Below are 14279 nucleotides of genomic sequence, written 5' to 3'. Positions count from 1 at the left end.
ATTATTATTATTATTACCTCCTGAGGGAGACTGCTCCACTGCTGAACAGCTCTGTCGGAAGGTTAGTGCTGGAGATGAAACTCTGCACAATTGCAGGCTGGCCAGTACTACATCTTATATGGAAGGGAGCAAGTGATGATGATGACACCTTTGCATTATGTTTCTAATATATGTTCTGGCTCTGATGATTGTCTTTGAAAAAGGCTGAAATGCTCTGGACTGGGGATGGCCTCGCAACAGAATCTCATGAAAGAATATGACACTGCGTGAATAGGAGGTTGGCCCAACAAACAAAGATGCATAATAAAATAAATTTGACATTCCCTTGTACAGTTCTACCTCGGGTTAAGTACTTAATTCGTTCCGGAGGTCCGTTCTTAACCTGCAAAAGAATCAAATTAGATCAGGGATAATAGGAAACGTGTGGCCCTCTGGATGTTGTTGAACTCTAGCTGAAATTGGTTCGTTTTGGCAAAGCTTGTTTAAAGTATGAATTAATGAACTGTAATATGACTAGCTGAACAATCCTAACCTCCAGATCTTCTGCCAGTGGAGAAGAGCCTCTTGGCCAGTGGAGGAACCTCCATTCTGGTAGCCCCTGGTTCACCTACACAAAGCCCCACTCTACTGCCATAAATGTTTCCATCAGCAGTTGTCCGGTTCTGTGGGGGCTTGAGGGTTGCAGGGGAAGGTGAGCAGAGTCTGATTCAAGCCACGTCCAAGCAGAGAGCGGACAAGAACAATTCCTGCTAGCTGAAACATCTCCCTCCTGAGGCAGCTAAAGAAAAATGATGTGCAGGGAGCAAGAGGCAACTGAAGCCAAATGCAGCAGGCTAAATACAGGATGGAACAAAGATGGTCTAGGATCTGCAGGTTCCAAAGCCCCTCCATACCCCTGAGAGGCTGTATCAAATACACCAGCTTGGAGTTGGTGTAGAAGTACAGTGGTACCTCAGGTTAAGTACTTAATTCGTTCCGGAGGTCCATACTTAACCTGAAACTGTTCTTAACCTGAAGCACCACTTTAGCTAATGGGGTCTCCTGCTGCTGCCACGCCGCCGGAGCCCAATTTCTGTTCTCATCCTGAAGCAAAGTTCTTAACCTGAAGCACTATTTCTGGGTTAGCGGAGTCTGTAACCTGAAGCGTATGTAACCTGAGGTACCGCTGTAGTAATAGTAGTAGTAGTAGTAATAATAATAATAATAATAATAATAATAATAATAATAATAATGTAATAAAGACAATGACCTACCACCTCCCCCTTCTCATCCTGGCTGGCAAGGCTTCGGAAATGGTGGTTCTTCTACCATTTTGCTCCCTCTCTATCCTACTTGGAATTTTTTGTTCTTTCTAGGAAAGTGGTAACATGGAAGCGCCTACAGTTTATTAAGAACATTGTTAATTTAATCTGTGACTTCTGTAGTGTCAGATTGGTTTCTTACGCATCCTAGCGTCTACTTCATCCGCAGGCTTTTGTTAAACCCTGTGCATATCATAGTAATAATGTTGTCAGCTCTCATAATTTTCTTGTCAGCCGAACATGTGAGAAGCTTGGAAATGTGAAACCAGGTGAACGTATTGAAACCAGGTTAATGTACTGAATGATTGTGATGTTTCTGAAGATGACAGCATATTTCTAAGTGGAAATAAATATTATACAGGCTTATACTGATTTATCATCTTGCAGCTACTAGAACTGCAAGATTCAGTGAATTGTTTTGATATTTCCTTTGCTACTAAATAACCCGTTCAATAATAAGTGCAAACAGTTTTGATTGCACACCACAATACAAATATACACAGTAAAAGTGGCAATAGGTCTTGCTCAGTGGTAGAGCACTTGCTTCCCATGCAAAAGGCTCCGCTTTCAATCTCTATCTTTTCGTTATAGGGCGTGAAATTTAGCAGTCTCTGCCAGCCAATGCACACCTTGGCTAATGAATTCTTTACTCTCCATTTGGACTGTCTACTTCCATCAGCCTCAGCCAGCATGGCCAATGGTCAGAGATGATGGGAGCTGCCATCAGAAATTAGAGAAATACTGTATACCCAGTATTATATATCTGATGGTCTTGTGGAGTTATTGTTCTGCCAAGATAGTTTTCATGAAGCTAGTTTTCTTTAGTACAGCATGACTACGTCATTTTGGGTTGGTGTGCGTGTTTCTGCAGTGTTGCTTCACTGTTTATTTTGTGCTCTCCCTACTTGTTAATTTGCTCTAGAGGATTTAAACCCCCCACACCATCCCATTATGACATGCATTGCATTATTCAGGTTTCTTTTCCCCATCCTTAGTAACCTGTTAACCGTTTTTGCAGGCATGTTGTTAAATTCTTCCTCGGCTGATTCTTCTTTCGTTTCTGGCCAAAACACAAGGACGGCAGCATGTGTTTCTGATTAGCTCATAAGCAAACACGCAAAAGCTGCAACCACCATTTTGTGGATAGATTAATTGCTCAGAATTGGCACAGCAGAGGGACAGGGCCAAGCAATGTGGTTTTTCCCTCTGTACCGAAAGCTAACCTTGACAGCAGCTCACTTGCCCAGCACTAAGAAGCATTCTCTATCTGGAAATCCCTCCGTCCTTGACTGTCATATTAGCAAGTTTTATTTTTCATTGCTTGTCTTTGATCATCTGTTGTATGCTCCCACAGGAGAAATCTAAGCTAAACCGCCTGTGAGCTACTTACTGTGTTTAATGAATATCTGCTCATAGTTTTACAGGTATTTCTGTCAGTATTATTGACCAAGCTTTTCATTAGCATTGTGTCTGTAAACATACACATATGTGGGCTGTTTTCTTTTTGTTTGGCAAGAAGTGGGATATATTTTTAGATTTCTCTGCATCTTTCTCCCCCTGCCCTTCTAATTCCTCCTCCCACCCTTAATATATCATGTAGGATATATTAACAGACATCCTGCTTCAGTCACTTTAGAACTGGTTTATATTATCCTGTACATCAGGATGTAATACCATCCTTTCTGATGTTCTTTTCAAGCACAAAGAAAAATATGAGTTAAAAAAGCATTGCATACTGTGAAAGGAGATATGGATGTATTGTGCCAGCTGGATTTTTGAACGTTGAAGATTTGGGGGTGGGAGAAGTGTCCTGACGTAGGACATTTTGCAAAGCTGACCCACTGAAAGGGTCTTGGTTATAGTTTTCTTTCGTTCCGTTTAGTACAGTGCCAACTCAAGACATTTTGCCCCTGAAGCAAAATATCTCCTCCTTTGGACCAAACCTTTATAAAAGTCTTGTTCCACCCAATATCTGCCTCCATCTAACCGCAGTCCTCATCACAGTGCTGCCTTCAAGCCTACTCACCCTGTTGGGTTGGTAGGGCTGGGACTGATTCTGTAGCTGTCTTGGTTTGTTTGGGGTTTTTTTTTTTTGTTATTTTATTATTAAAGATTTTCTTGTTTTACAGAAGTAGGTGTAATGTCTCTTGTATTTTTTCCATGTAACATTTTTACAAATCCGTTTCATTTGTTGAGACATTAGGGGGAGAAAAAAAAGGGGTGGAGGGGGGGAAGATGGGTGGGGGTGGGGGTGGGGTGGCGATGTTTCTATTTTGCTTAATGTATGTAGGGTTTGGTGTCAGCATTGCTTGTGCAGGTTCTCTGCTGTTCACTTGTGTAACTTTGGTGGTGAGAGAGGTTGGGGTTGGCCTAGGGTGTGGTTGTTTGTTTGTGATTGGCTGTGGTGATCTTTGTTTTTGTGTGTGAGTGCGGTGGGTGGGTGTTTTGGATCAGGTTAGCCATATTGATTTGTATGCTGTTGGTGGATTATTGTCATTGTCTTGTTGGACTGTGTATGTGATAAAGGGGAGCCATACGGGGGTAAAGGCATCTTCTTCTGTTTGTCCCTGTGTCAGTTTCAGTTTATTGGTTAATTTTTCTAGTAGGGCTGTTTCCCATACTATTTGGTACCATTGGTCCATGCTTACTCCTGACAGGTCTCTCCAGTGTCTGGTTATGGTGTTTCTGGCTGCTGAAAGTAGGTGGGTTATGAGTTCTTTGTGGTGTAAATGGGCATTGTTGTCTTGGAAGATGTTTAGTAGGGCCAATTCTGGAGTGATGTCTAACACTTGCTTAGTTATTTTACATATTTCTCGTATGGCTGTTGTCCAGAATAGTTGGATTTTGGGGCACTCCCACCACATGTGGAGGTATGCGCCTATGGAGGTGCACCCTCTCCAGCATTTTGGTGAGGTTCCTGGGCGTATTAGCAGCTGTCTTGGTTTGTTCAGGCCAGGCATAGGCAAACTCTGCCCTCCAGATGTTATGGGACTACAGCTCCCATCATCCCTAGCTAGCAGGACCAGTGGTCAGGGATGATGGTAATTGTAGTCTCAAAACATCTGGAGGGCCTAGTTTGCCTATGCCTGGTTCAGGATTTCATTTTCATAGAATACCTGGTTTAAGACTTTTTTCACAGGAGCTTACAATCATTCCGATTCCTCGTGCTGTTGTTCTGTGGCAGAAGAAAATTTTCAAAACGCTAAGAAATAATGGAAATAGGGAGGCATGTTTATTATATAACTGTTTTCATAAAAATAACAAGTTGTTTCTTTACTGTCATTTTAAATAGGTCCATGTTTCCCAGTCAGAAGGAGTTCAAATAATCATTTCTGCAGTAGCTATTTTCTTTGCTGCAAATGGGAATGATAATTTAAGCTAAAGTGAGCACAGAGTTCCCTGAGCAAGCAAAACCTTGGATTTAATTCACATACTTGAGTCATTCACACTCATTGCTTTCCTTTTAGTTTTTTTAAATCAACACAAAATCTCCGGCACAAAAGTAGAAGCATATGATGAGAATGCTTTCAAAGGAGCCAATTCTTCTCAGGCAGGCTTAATTCAAAACCAAATTTGACAGAGCAGAGAATAAGTTGTACTAACGTTTCTCTTAGTTCCATTCTCTCAAGGCTTCTCTATAGCTGTGAAATATCTCCATGCTAATCCTGCAGGGCCAAGCCCAAGAAATGCTGCTGCCTGAGGCAGAACAACAAATCCCAGCCACCCAAGTCAAGGTGCCTAGTACCAAGGCTGGCCAAGTTATTTTGGCAGAAAATCCCCAAATTGGCTCTCCCTGGGAGTAAAAGGTCCACCAGCTGTTTGAGGCAGTGCTGTCATTCTGCCTAACAAGAGGGCTGGCTGAGCATGCTTATAAGTGGTGGCAGCAAGAAGATTTTATCCAAGGAATCAGTTTGGGATTGGTGCCCTGGAAAACTCTTATCAGGGAGGCTGATGCATTTTAATCTTTTCAGGCCTTTTAATTCAATCTGATCCATTTTATTGCAGTTCGGTTTGTTGTTTTTATGCTGTTTCTAGTGATTATACTGTTTTTCATACATTTTGGTATAATCTTTTAATTTGTTTGCTTTACTGTTTTGTGCTTATTTAAATTTTATAACCAGCCCTGGGAATGTTATTGAAGGGCAGAATATACCGTATTTTTCGCTCCATAGGGTGCACCGGACCATAGGGCGCACCTAGTTTTTAGGGGGGGAAATCAAGAAAAAAAAATCTTATTTCCCATCCCCAAAGAGCAGCATGAAGGCTGAGCACAACCTCTCCCTGCCGGAGGGGTTGTGTGTGGCTATGTCACAAGCCAAGGCTGTTTTGGCTTCCTCTTTAGCCCCACGCAACGTCTCCCTGCCGGGAGAGGCTGCACGAGGCTAAAGAAGCCATAGCCCCAAGCAGCCTCTCCCTGCCGGAGGGGCTGCGCGCAGCTATCCCTGAAGCCTGGAGAGCGAGAGGGGTCGGTGCGCACCAACACCTCTTGCTCTCCATGCTTCAGTGAAAGCAAAGCCTTTGGAGCACGGAGGGAGTGCTCCCTCTGTGCTTCGGAGGCTTAGCGTTGCTATCGCTGAAGCCAAGGAGCCTGCATTCACTCCATAGGACGCACACACATTTCCCCTCAATTTTTGGAGAGGGAAAAGTGCATCCTATAGAGCGAAAAATATGGTAAATCCCTCAAATAAACGAATGAATGCGAGTTCTGCTGAGGATGCAGTCATTCATATGCCCCAGCCTAGCAGCTCTTGTGCAGTCAATGTAGAGATAAACAAGATCTCTCGCACTTTTTGTGAAAAATTGCATGTCTCTGTGCATGCATGGGGCTTCCCTTTCAGTGAACTGATAGGGAATGCTTCCTTCTGAAGAACTCTGTCCATGTACTGGATTTCAGAAATCTTGATAACACAGGTATGTTTCTTCTCTGTTTAGAAGCATTTACTCTTTCCCTAACTTTTAAAACATTTTTCATATGATGTGCCGCTGCCAGTTGCAAATAATTCACAAGGAGAGCTAGAAAGATATATATTGTACCCTCAGCTCTTACTTGACCCTGCCTGTTTGTCTGTGGTATGTTTTGTCCATATTTAAGCTTGTTTGCTGAATAAAGTTCTAAAAGAAAAAAGAAATCAGGACAGAATGATCTCTCCTGTCCTTCTCCTGACCTGCTGGAGCTGATTTTGGGAATACGTATTTGTGTGAGGGGATGAATCGATGCACTAGCAGGAATTGTTCTGTCGGCTTCTGCTGGTGGAACTACAGTATTTAGTTGAACATGGGCCTTAGCTTAAAATATCAGTGAATGACATAAAGCATCTATGCCACGTGAGTTGAACATCTCAGCTGGTGTTGTGATGACATGGGAGTTATGCCTCAGTTGAGACAGATCTGCAGTGCATATTAGAGAAATTTCACCAAATATCTGATGCTGTACAAAATGCATCAAATATCAGAGTCTTGTGGTGCCTTAAAGAGTTGCAAATTCATTGTTGCCTAAGCTTACAAATTTAAAGGCTTCAGCGGAGTGTTTGTCCAATACTGAATATAGTGGAACCTCGGGTTAAGAACTTGATTCGTTCTGGAGGTCCGTTCTTAACCTGAAACTGTTCTTAACCTGAGGTACCACTTTAGCTAATGGGACCTCCCGCTGCCGCTGTGCCTCTTCCACTGTGCAATTTCTGTTCTCATCCTGAAGCAAAGTTCTTAACCCGAGGTACTATTTCTGGGTTAACGGAGTCTGTAACCTGAAGCATCTGTAACCTGGTACCTGAGGTACCACTGTACAGCTTTTTGAACAAGTCTATTGAGTGTACGTATTTCAAGGGTATTGGAAGGATGTCTTCACCACACGCAATGTGTTTGAAGTATCTCAAGGGATGTGGGATAAACCAAGTAGGTTTATCTTTGGAAAAAAATGAATGCCATTTTTTAAATGAGGCATTTGAAGGAAATTTTGGGTTTAGATCATTCCCAAACTGCAGGACTAGGTGCCACATTATAACTAGACCCAATCCAGGGGGTTTGAGGGTTAAGCCTGAATGCATAGCCAACTTTCTGATTCTCTTATATCTGGCTGCCGTTGTAGCATGGCAGGGATATGGGAAGGCGTATCCTATACATCAGCTTTTAGTCTCCGGATCATGGCTCTGACATTTATTACTAATGCATATTCATTTTTTAAGGAGAAGAAAATGAGATAAAACCAGGAACAGAAAATTCTTTATTTCTTTTCTGCTTCCTTTTCAGGGCAATTTATTTTAGTGTGCTGATTAAAACTTCTTCTCGTTACCGTAGAATGAATTGAACACAAATAATCTTTTAAAAGATAATTTTCTTCTTAGAAGATTTCAAGAACAAATCTGCAGAACATTTAAAGCCTTTTATCTAAAATTAAAATGGGTATAGAGTCTCTGAACTGTTTAGGCAGATCAGTTCTTTGAAGTGTCTTTGCACTGGTGAGCTGTTAAGTCTACCATTCTGCCCAACAACCTGAATTGATCTGGAACTTATTTCTGCAAGGATTCTTCATCATTCTGCAAAAAAGAAGAGAAAAACCTTATTGAACCCCGTGTGTGTGTGTGTGTGTGTGTGTGTGTGTGTTATAACAAGGATAAACACTGGGGAGTTGGTGGTGGTGCCTTTTAAAATCCAGCTCTGTGCCAAACAAGAGTACCATATGGCAACTGATGAAATTCTAAGTAACATTAAACTGAAAGCTATAGTGTTAACACTTATTTATGGTAATAATTTCAATACATCACCTTGACTTGAAATCCAGTGCTTTCCCAACAATGCCCTTTGAGATTTTAATTCTAAAACTGAATCTAAGGACTGGGTTGTGTTAAGTTGTGGGTGAACATATCAGACGACACAGCGATTCTTCAAACAGCTCTTGTTTATTCACAGGCCAGAACAGAACTGAACTGAAGGGTTCAGCCAGCCTGCTTATATAGAGCTCCACTAGAACGCAGCAGTAACCATTTTCTGTAACTATCCAATCACTGAACGTCACTTTCAATCCCTTATTTGCATATGTGGACCTGAGTGAAAACTATCTACAGTATCCCCCTGCTGGCCCAGGGTGAGAACTTCAGTACATAACAGGTTGGCCATTTGGCAACACGCCCGTGTCTGTGTACCACTGAACATTTTTAAAGCAAGCAGGAATGGGGCTCCAAAACATGCGTTAACAGCAGCAGCACAGTTTAGGAAGGACAGTACTGTTCTGTCTAGACTGACAGAAGTGCAGACAGCTGTGAATCTAGTGCATGTTTCTCCCCTAGTGCATACCCTCCAAGTGTCCCGATTTTCCAGGGACAGTCCTGGAATTACAGAAGCCATCCTGGTTTCTGATTTGATCCCGGAATGTTCCACTTTTCTTTTTTTCCTCCCCTCCATGTCTTGCAGAACAATCAAAATAGGTGTGTATGTGCAGGTGTAAAAATGGGAGTCCTGTTTCTACTGAAAATAAAACACCTGCACCAAATGAAGGAAATAGTGAAGCTGGCATATGAAGGAAAATGTATAGGGTGGCATACAAGCAACAGCAACCACCACCAATCCACTTCATTAATTGCAGTGGCGTAGCGTGGCTTGTCAGCACCCCGGGGCAAGGCAAGTAATTTGCGCCCCCCCCCCCGCTGCACTGTCCCTCCCCCAGATAGTCCCTCGCTCTCTCTCCGCACCGCACCGCACCGCACGCCTGGCACCTCCCCCCCTCCACAGTGGGCGGCAACCCTGCGGCTCAGATCGGATTCGCACAGCCAGCACTGCAGTGAGAGTGAGTGAGCCAGGTAGGGGCAGAGATCTACGAGTGCGAGTGCGCCCCCCCCAGATGTTGCAGCCGGCCCCCCCTGCACCCCCCACGCTACGCCCCTGATTAATTGCAGTGCTTCACCAACCAGCAATATTTTCGGAAATGTGTGGAGTGTTTAATCCTTTATTGTAAATTGAGCCTTACACTGTCTACCTAGAAGTAAGTTGCACTGTATTCAGTGGCGCTTACTCCCAGGTAACTGGGTATAGACGACTGGGCAGCCTTACACTGCAATCCTAAGCATTTTTACTCAGAACTAAATCCCACCGAGTTCAATAGGATTTACTCTCAGGTATGTTCCTGATCATTTTCACAGTTTCATTCTCACATTTGAAACAATATACAAGGGACTTTTACACTGATCTACCATATTATTCTGTCTATAAGATGCCCCCATGTATAAGACACCCCCTATTTTGGGGGACTCAGATTTAAGAAAATGGGGGAATGTATCCGTGTATAAGACGCCCCCTACTTTTTGACATTATTTTTAGGGGGGAAACCTAGTCTTATACACAGAAAATATGGTGCTTTCTTTTTAAAAAGCAAGCACTGGGTGCTTGGCGATTCTAGTACAGTGGTACCTCGGGTTACATACGCTTCAGGTTACATATGCTTCAGGTTACAGACTCCGCTAACTCAGACTAAAATTCTACTCCAGAAAGTGTAACGAGGCCCAGCAAAGTCATTTCTGCAGTACTGATCAACAGTATTTATTATTAGCAACACTTTTCTCTCACCATTATTCCAAGAAGCTTCCATATTTTATCCAGCCAACAACACTATGAGACTGAGAAATACAGTGGTACCTCGGGTTACATACGCTTCTGGTTACATACGCTTCAGGTTACAGACTCCGCTAACCCAGAAATATTGCTTCAGGTTAAGAACTTTGCTTCAGGATGAGAACAAAAATCGTGCTTCAGCGGTGCGGAGGCAGCAGGAGGCCCCATTAGCTAAAGTGGTGCTTCAGGTTAAGAACAGTTTCAGGTTAAGAACGGACTTCCAGAACGAATTAAGTACTTAACCTGAGGTACCACTGTAGTGAGTGACCTAAAGTCACCTAGTGACCTTCCATGCGAAGCAGGGATTTGAACTCAGGTCTTCTAAATCCTAATTTGATTCTCCAACCCCTATGCCATGTTGACTCTCAGCTAAAATCCTCACAATGCAATTGGAGGATCAAAATATCTGATTTTCACATATGGCAAGAAGACCTTCCTGTTTCTCTGTTTAAACATTTCGTTGCTTCAGTCTTGAATGCTGACACAATGGCTTAGTTCAAAATGCCTTGTTTTGTTAGAAGTTGGCATTTATGTGGTCATCTGGAATCAATATAGCTAAATGCCTTTCCACAATTTAATAGCTGCCTAGTCCGTTGAATTAAAGTCCCGTTGTTAATGAACATTTGCATTTTGTTCCCCATCCCAAAGCCAATGCAAAAATAGTCTGTCAGAAACCCTTTCCTTCTGCCTGGTTACTAAACCATTAGGTGGTCATTTATTTAATGCACATGAATTTACAGAGTCAAGGCAATCTGTTTTGTTTAGCCTTCATATCAAAAATGAACAGCACTAACAGTTACATGAAGCAAACAGCATGTGGTGAATACAGAGAGTATTTTTTTTTCCTGTGGACAAGTGGTCTTTTGTTGCTATGACACAGATCCTGAATTGGTTGTCTCTGCTTCCCAAGTACAGGCTATACTCAGCATTATATCAAGTGATACGCAAACAAACAAAATCCCTGCTGTGATCTAATTATTTGGAATTTTCCTCTGCCAAAATGTGTTGCATGTATTGATATCCTAATTTAAGCTTCTTTAAAATTATGTATTTTAAGACCATACATTTCAAAATTGCAAACATCTGAAAACCTTTTTAGGCTTGAACTGAAATGTTTTGTAATGTAAATATAAGGAACTGATTTACCAACAATAAAGGGAAATATTATAATTTGATAAAGGGTAAAGAAGTGATTACGGGGACGTAGGTGGCGCTGTGGGCTAAAGCCTCAGTGCCTAGGGCTTGCCGATCGAAAGGTCGGCGGTTCGAATCCCCGCGGCGGGGTGCACTCCCGCTGTTCGGTCCCAGCGCCTGCCAACCTAGCAGTTCGAAAGCACGTCAAAGTGCAAGTAGATAAATAGGTACCGCTTACTAGCGGGAAGGTAAACGGTGTTTCCGTGTGCGGCTCTGGCTCGCCAGAGCAGCGATGTCACGCTGGCCACGTGACCCGGAAGTGTCTTCGGACAGCGCTGGCCCTTGGCCTCTTTGAGTGAGATGGGCGCACAACCCTAGAGTCTGTCAAGACTGGCCCGTACGGGCAGGGGTACCTTTACCTTTACCTTAAAGAAGTGATTATAGAAATGTGAAGAATATGGAAAGGTATGTGGAAGTCAGAAAGAGGGAGGGAAAGAGGTTGATGCTCTTAAAGAGTAAAATACTAAGTTATAGAATTATGTAACAAAATGTGAATATGACTTAAGTGGAAAATCCAATAAAAATAATTCCCCCCCCCAAAAAAGGCCATACATTTTTGTAGGTCTAGAGGGGTGAAATCTCATCAGGATAGAACACACTGTGTGCTATAGAGAATATATTAAAAGGGGGGGGGGCAGAATTAAATGGATGCTGTGAGCATCTTTGTTTCTGTACAGTTTAGAAAACTTGCCTAAATCCTAGTAGTCTGTCAGAATCAGTGCGTGACGAGTATATTTTTTATTGAAAAGTAGACTATAAATGTCCCAAATAAATAAATAATGCAGTAGTACTTAATTCCACCTTCTAAAAATGCTCTGTACTTATTAAAATGATTGAGCTCATTCCCCAAAATAATGTCTTAGCCACTCAACCAGCGAAATTAATTTTAGGAAAGAGAGTTATGGCCTTTTCTCATTACTGCCCTATATATTGTGTGGGCTACAGAGAACTGGTTGTAATTTCTTCCTCTTCATAGCCCATTTTGATTTCCTTTGCTCCTATAAGCTGAGAACAGCAAAAGGTATAATTGGGTCACTAATTAAATGTCAGGCATAGTCTGTCTGGTGAAATTGGAAGTTAACCAGTTGTAAGATCATTTGTGACAGGGTAACAGTTAAGGCTGCAGGATGCCAGGCAGCTAGTCTGGTTTAAAAGAACATGCCATTTGCTGTCTATGAAATATACCACCACCCTTATTCCCAGTATTATTTTGAGGATGGCAGCAAAGATCCTTCATATTTTGCCTACCTGCAGAAGTCTGTTTTATAATCACTTTAGAAACCTCTGTTGCCCTAACAAACACCAGCAATTAAACCTCTGCCAATACCTTGAAAAATCATTAGTATTTTCAAAAAAGCAAAATGTGCTTATTGCATATTGTTCCAGCTGAAGGCAATATCTGACTCTGTGTATGTGGGTCCTGTTGCCACTATGTAGCATGTATCTGGTCTTGAGCTATCTCTCATTTTAAAAGAAACCCTTTGGGGGTTTCTAGATTGCTTTTTTACTCTTTCCCCCTTTTAAAAGTCAAATGTGCCTGCGTTGGACTTGCTTAGCCATTGCCTGCTTAAGTATATGTTGAATTTGATAGCACAGTGGTCATTGTTTCCAGTTGGTTCAACAACACTTAAAGTTTCACAGTGCAAAGGCATCGTGGTTTTACATAAACAAATGTTCTGTGGTGCAATAGCTTACACAACCCTTGCACGATTTTTCATGGCAGTGAAAGTATGCAGTGAGAAAGTGAGAGCTGCACTGGCTGCCCAAATACTGCTAGGCAGTGGCGTAGCGTGGGTTGTCAGCACCCGGGGCAAGGCAAGTAATTTGCTCCCCCTAACCCGTGGATTTGCGCCCCCTAACCTGTGGATTTGCGCCCCCTAACCCTAACCCCCAGGTGGTGCGCCCGGTGCGGCCGGCCCCCCCTGCACCCCCCACGCTACGCCACTGCTGCTAGGCACAATTCAAGTTCCTATTTTTAGCATTTAGAGAGCATGGGTAGGCAAACTATGGCCCGGGGGCCGGATCCGGCCCAATCGCCTTCTAAATCTGGCCAGCGGACGGTCCGGGAATCAGCGTGTTTTTACATGAGTAGAACGTGTCCTTTTATTTAAAATGCATCTCTGAGTTATTTGTGGGGCATAGGAATTTGTTCATTTCCCCTCCCCCCAAAAAAATATAGTCCAGCCCCCCACAAGGTCTGAGGGACAGTGGACCGGCCCCCTGCTGAAAAAGTTTGCTGACCCTTGATTTAGAGCCCTGAACAATTTGAGACTGGGACCATACGCCTGCCCCACAACTGTACTTCTCAGGGTACTGCTGAGAATTCCATATGACCCAGAAGTGCAATTAGCCGGTAATGAACTTTTAGTGTTACAGCTCTAGCCCTCTGGAATCAATCACCAGCCAAAATCAGACAGGCACCTAGCGTGGTTATATTTTGGTGTCTACTGAAGACATTTTTTGTTTAGGAAAGCTTTTCCTGAGGTGCAGCCCACCTTAGCTGTCTGTTAGTGCAGACACAGGTCATGGAGCCTGAGCTTCCACAGCCGCTGCCCCCCATGAACCACCATGGGCAAACAGGTTCTGTGCTTCTGATAATATTTTATTCTCTAGCTAATTGTGCTGTTTTAAAGGTGCATTTTATACGTGACTTCCTTCGGTAGTGTTTTCTTTTGAAATGTTTAAGGTAATTTTGTTGTTGTTGTTAGCTTTGCCGTGTTAAAACTGCATTCTGTGGTTGACCTCCTTTGTAATGTTTTATTCTGAAATCTTTAAGATAATGTTTTCGTTTCCTATTAGTTATGCTGCTTTGAATGTATACTTGATATTTGACTTTATTCAGTAATGCTTTATTCTGGATTTTGTTTTATTTTATGTTTTAATGTGTTGCAAATCACTTTGAGATTTTTTCTTAAAAATATAAAGTGGCGATGAAAATAATAATACTAGCAGTAGCAGCAGCAGCAGTAGTAGTAATAATAATAATAATAGGATCACTAGGTGAACTATTGTGCAAGCATTAGCAGAACAGAACTAGTAGATATTTTGCTTCTAGCCATGGTTCTTTGCATCAAGCTCATAGGAATAGTAGAGATTTCTGTTGCTTCTTTTCCTCTGAACAGAGCAAACTGGAACCCTCTGAACCTTGATTAAAGGTTTCACCTGGAGAGAACTACATTATTA

General features: G+C 42.5%; 2 protein-coding genes across 7 annotated transcripts in view; one reads left to right on the top strand and one right to left on the bottom strand.

Moving 5' to 3' along the window:
- MACROD2 (mono-ADP ribosylhydrolase 2) overlaps nucleotides 1–14279 on the top strand; it is a 987387-nt gene that overhangs the window by 722670 nt on the left and 250438 nt on the right. The window lies entirely within an intron of this gene.
- The window catches only part of LOC310673276 (uncharacterized protein), a 172110-nt gene that overhangs the window by 69476 nt on the left and 88355 nt on the right, over nucleotides 1–14279 (bottom strand). The gene's annotated exons all lie outside the window — the stretch shown is intronic.

Source organism: Podarcis tiliguerta (genome assembly GCF_965153285.1).
Source record: "Podarcis tiliguerta genome assembly, chromosome: 3".
Taxonomy (NCBI): domain Eukaryota; kingdom Metazoa; phylum Chordata; class Lepidosauria; order Squamata; family Lacertidae; genus Podarcis; species Podarcis tiliguerta.
The sequence above is the reverse complement of the archived record's forward strand: the minus strand, read 5'-3'. Positions and strand labels throughout refer to the sequence as shown.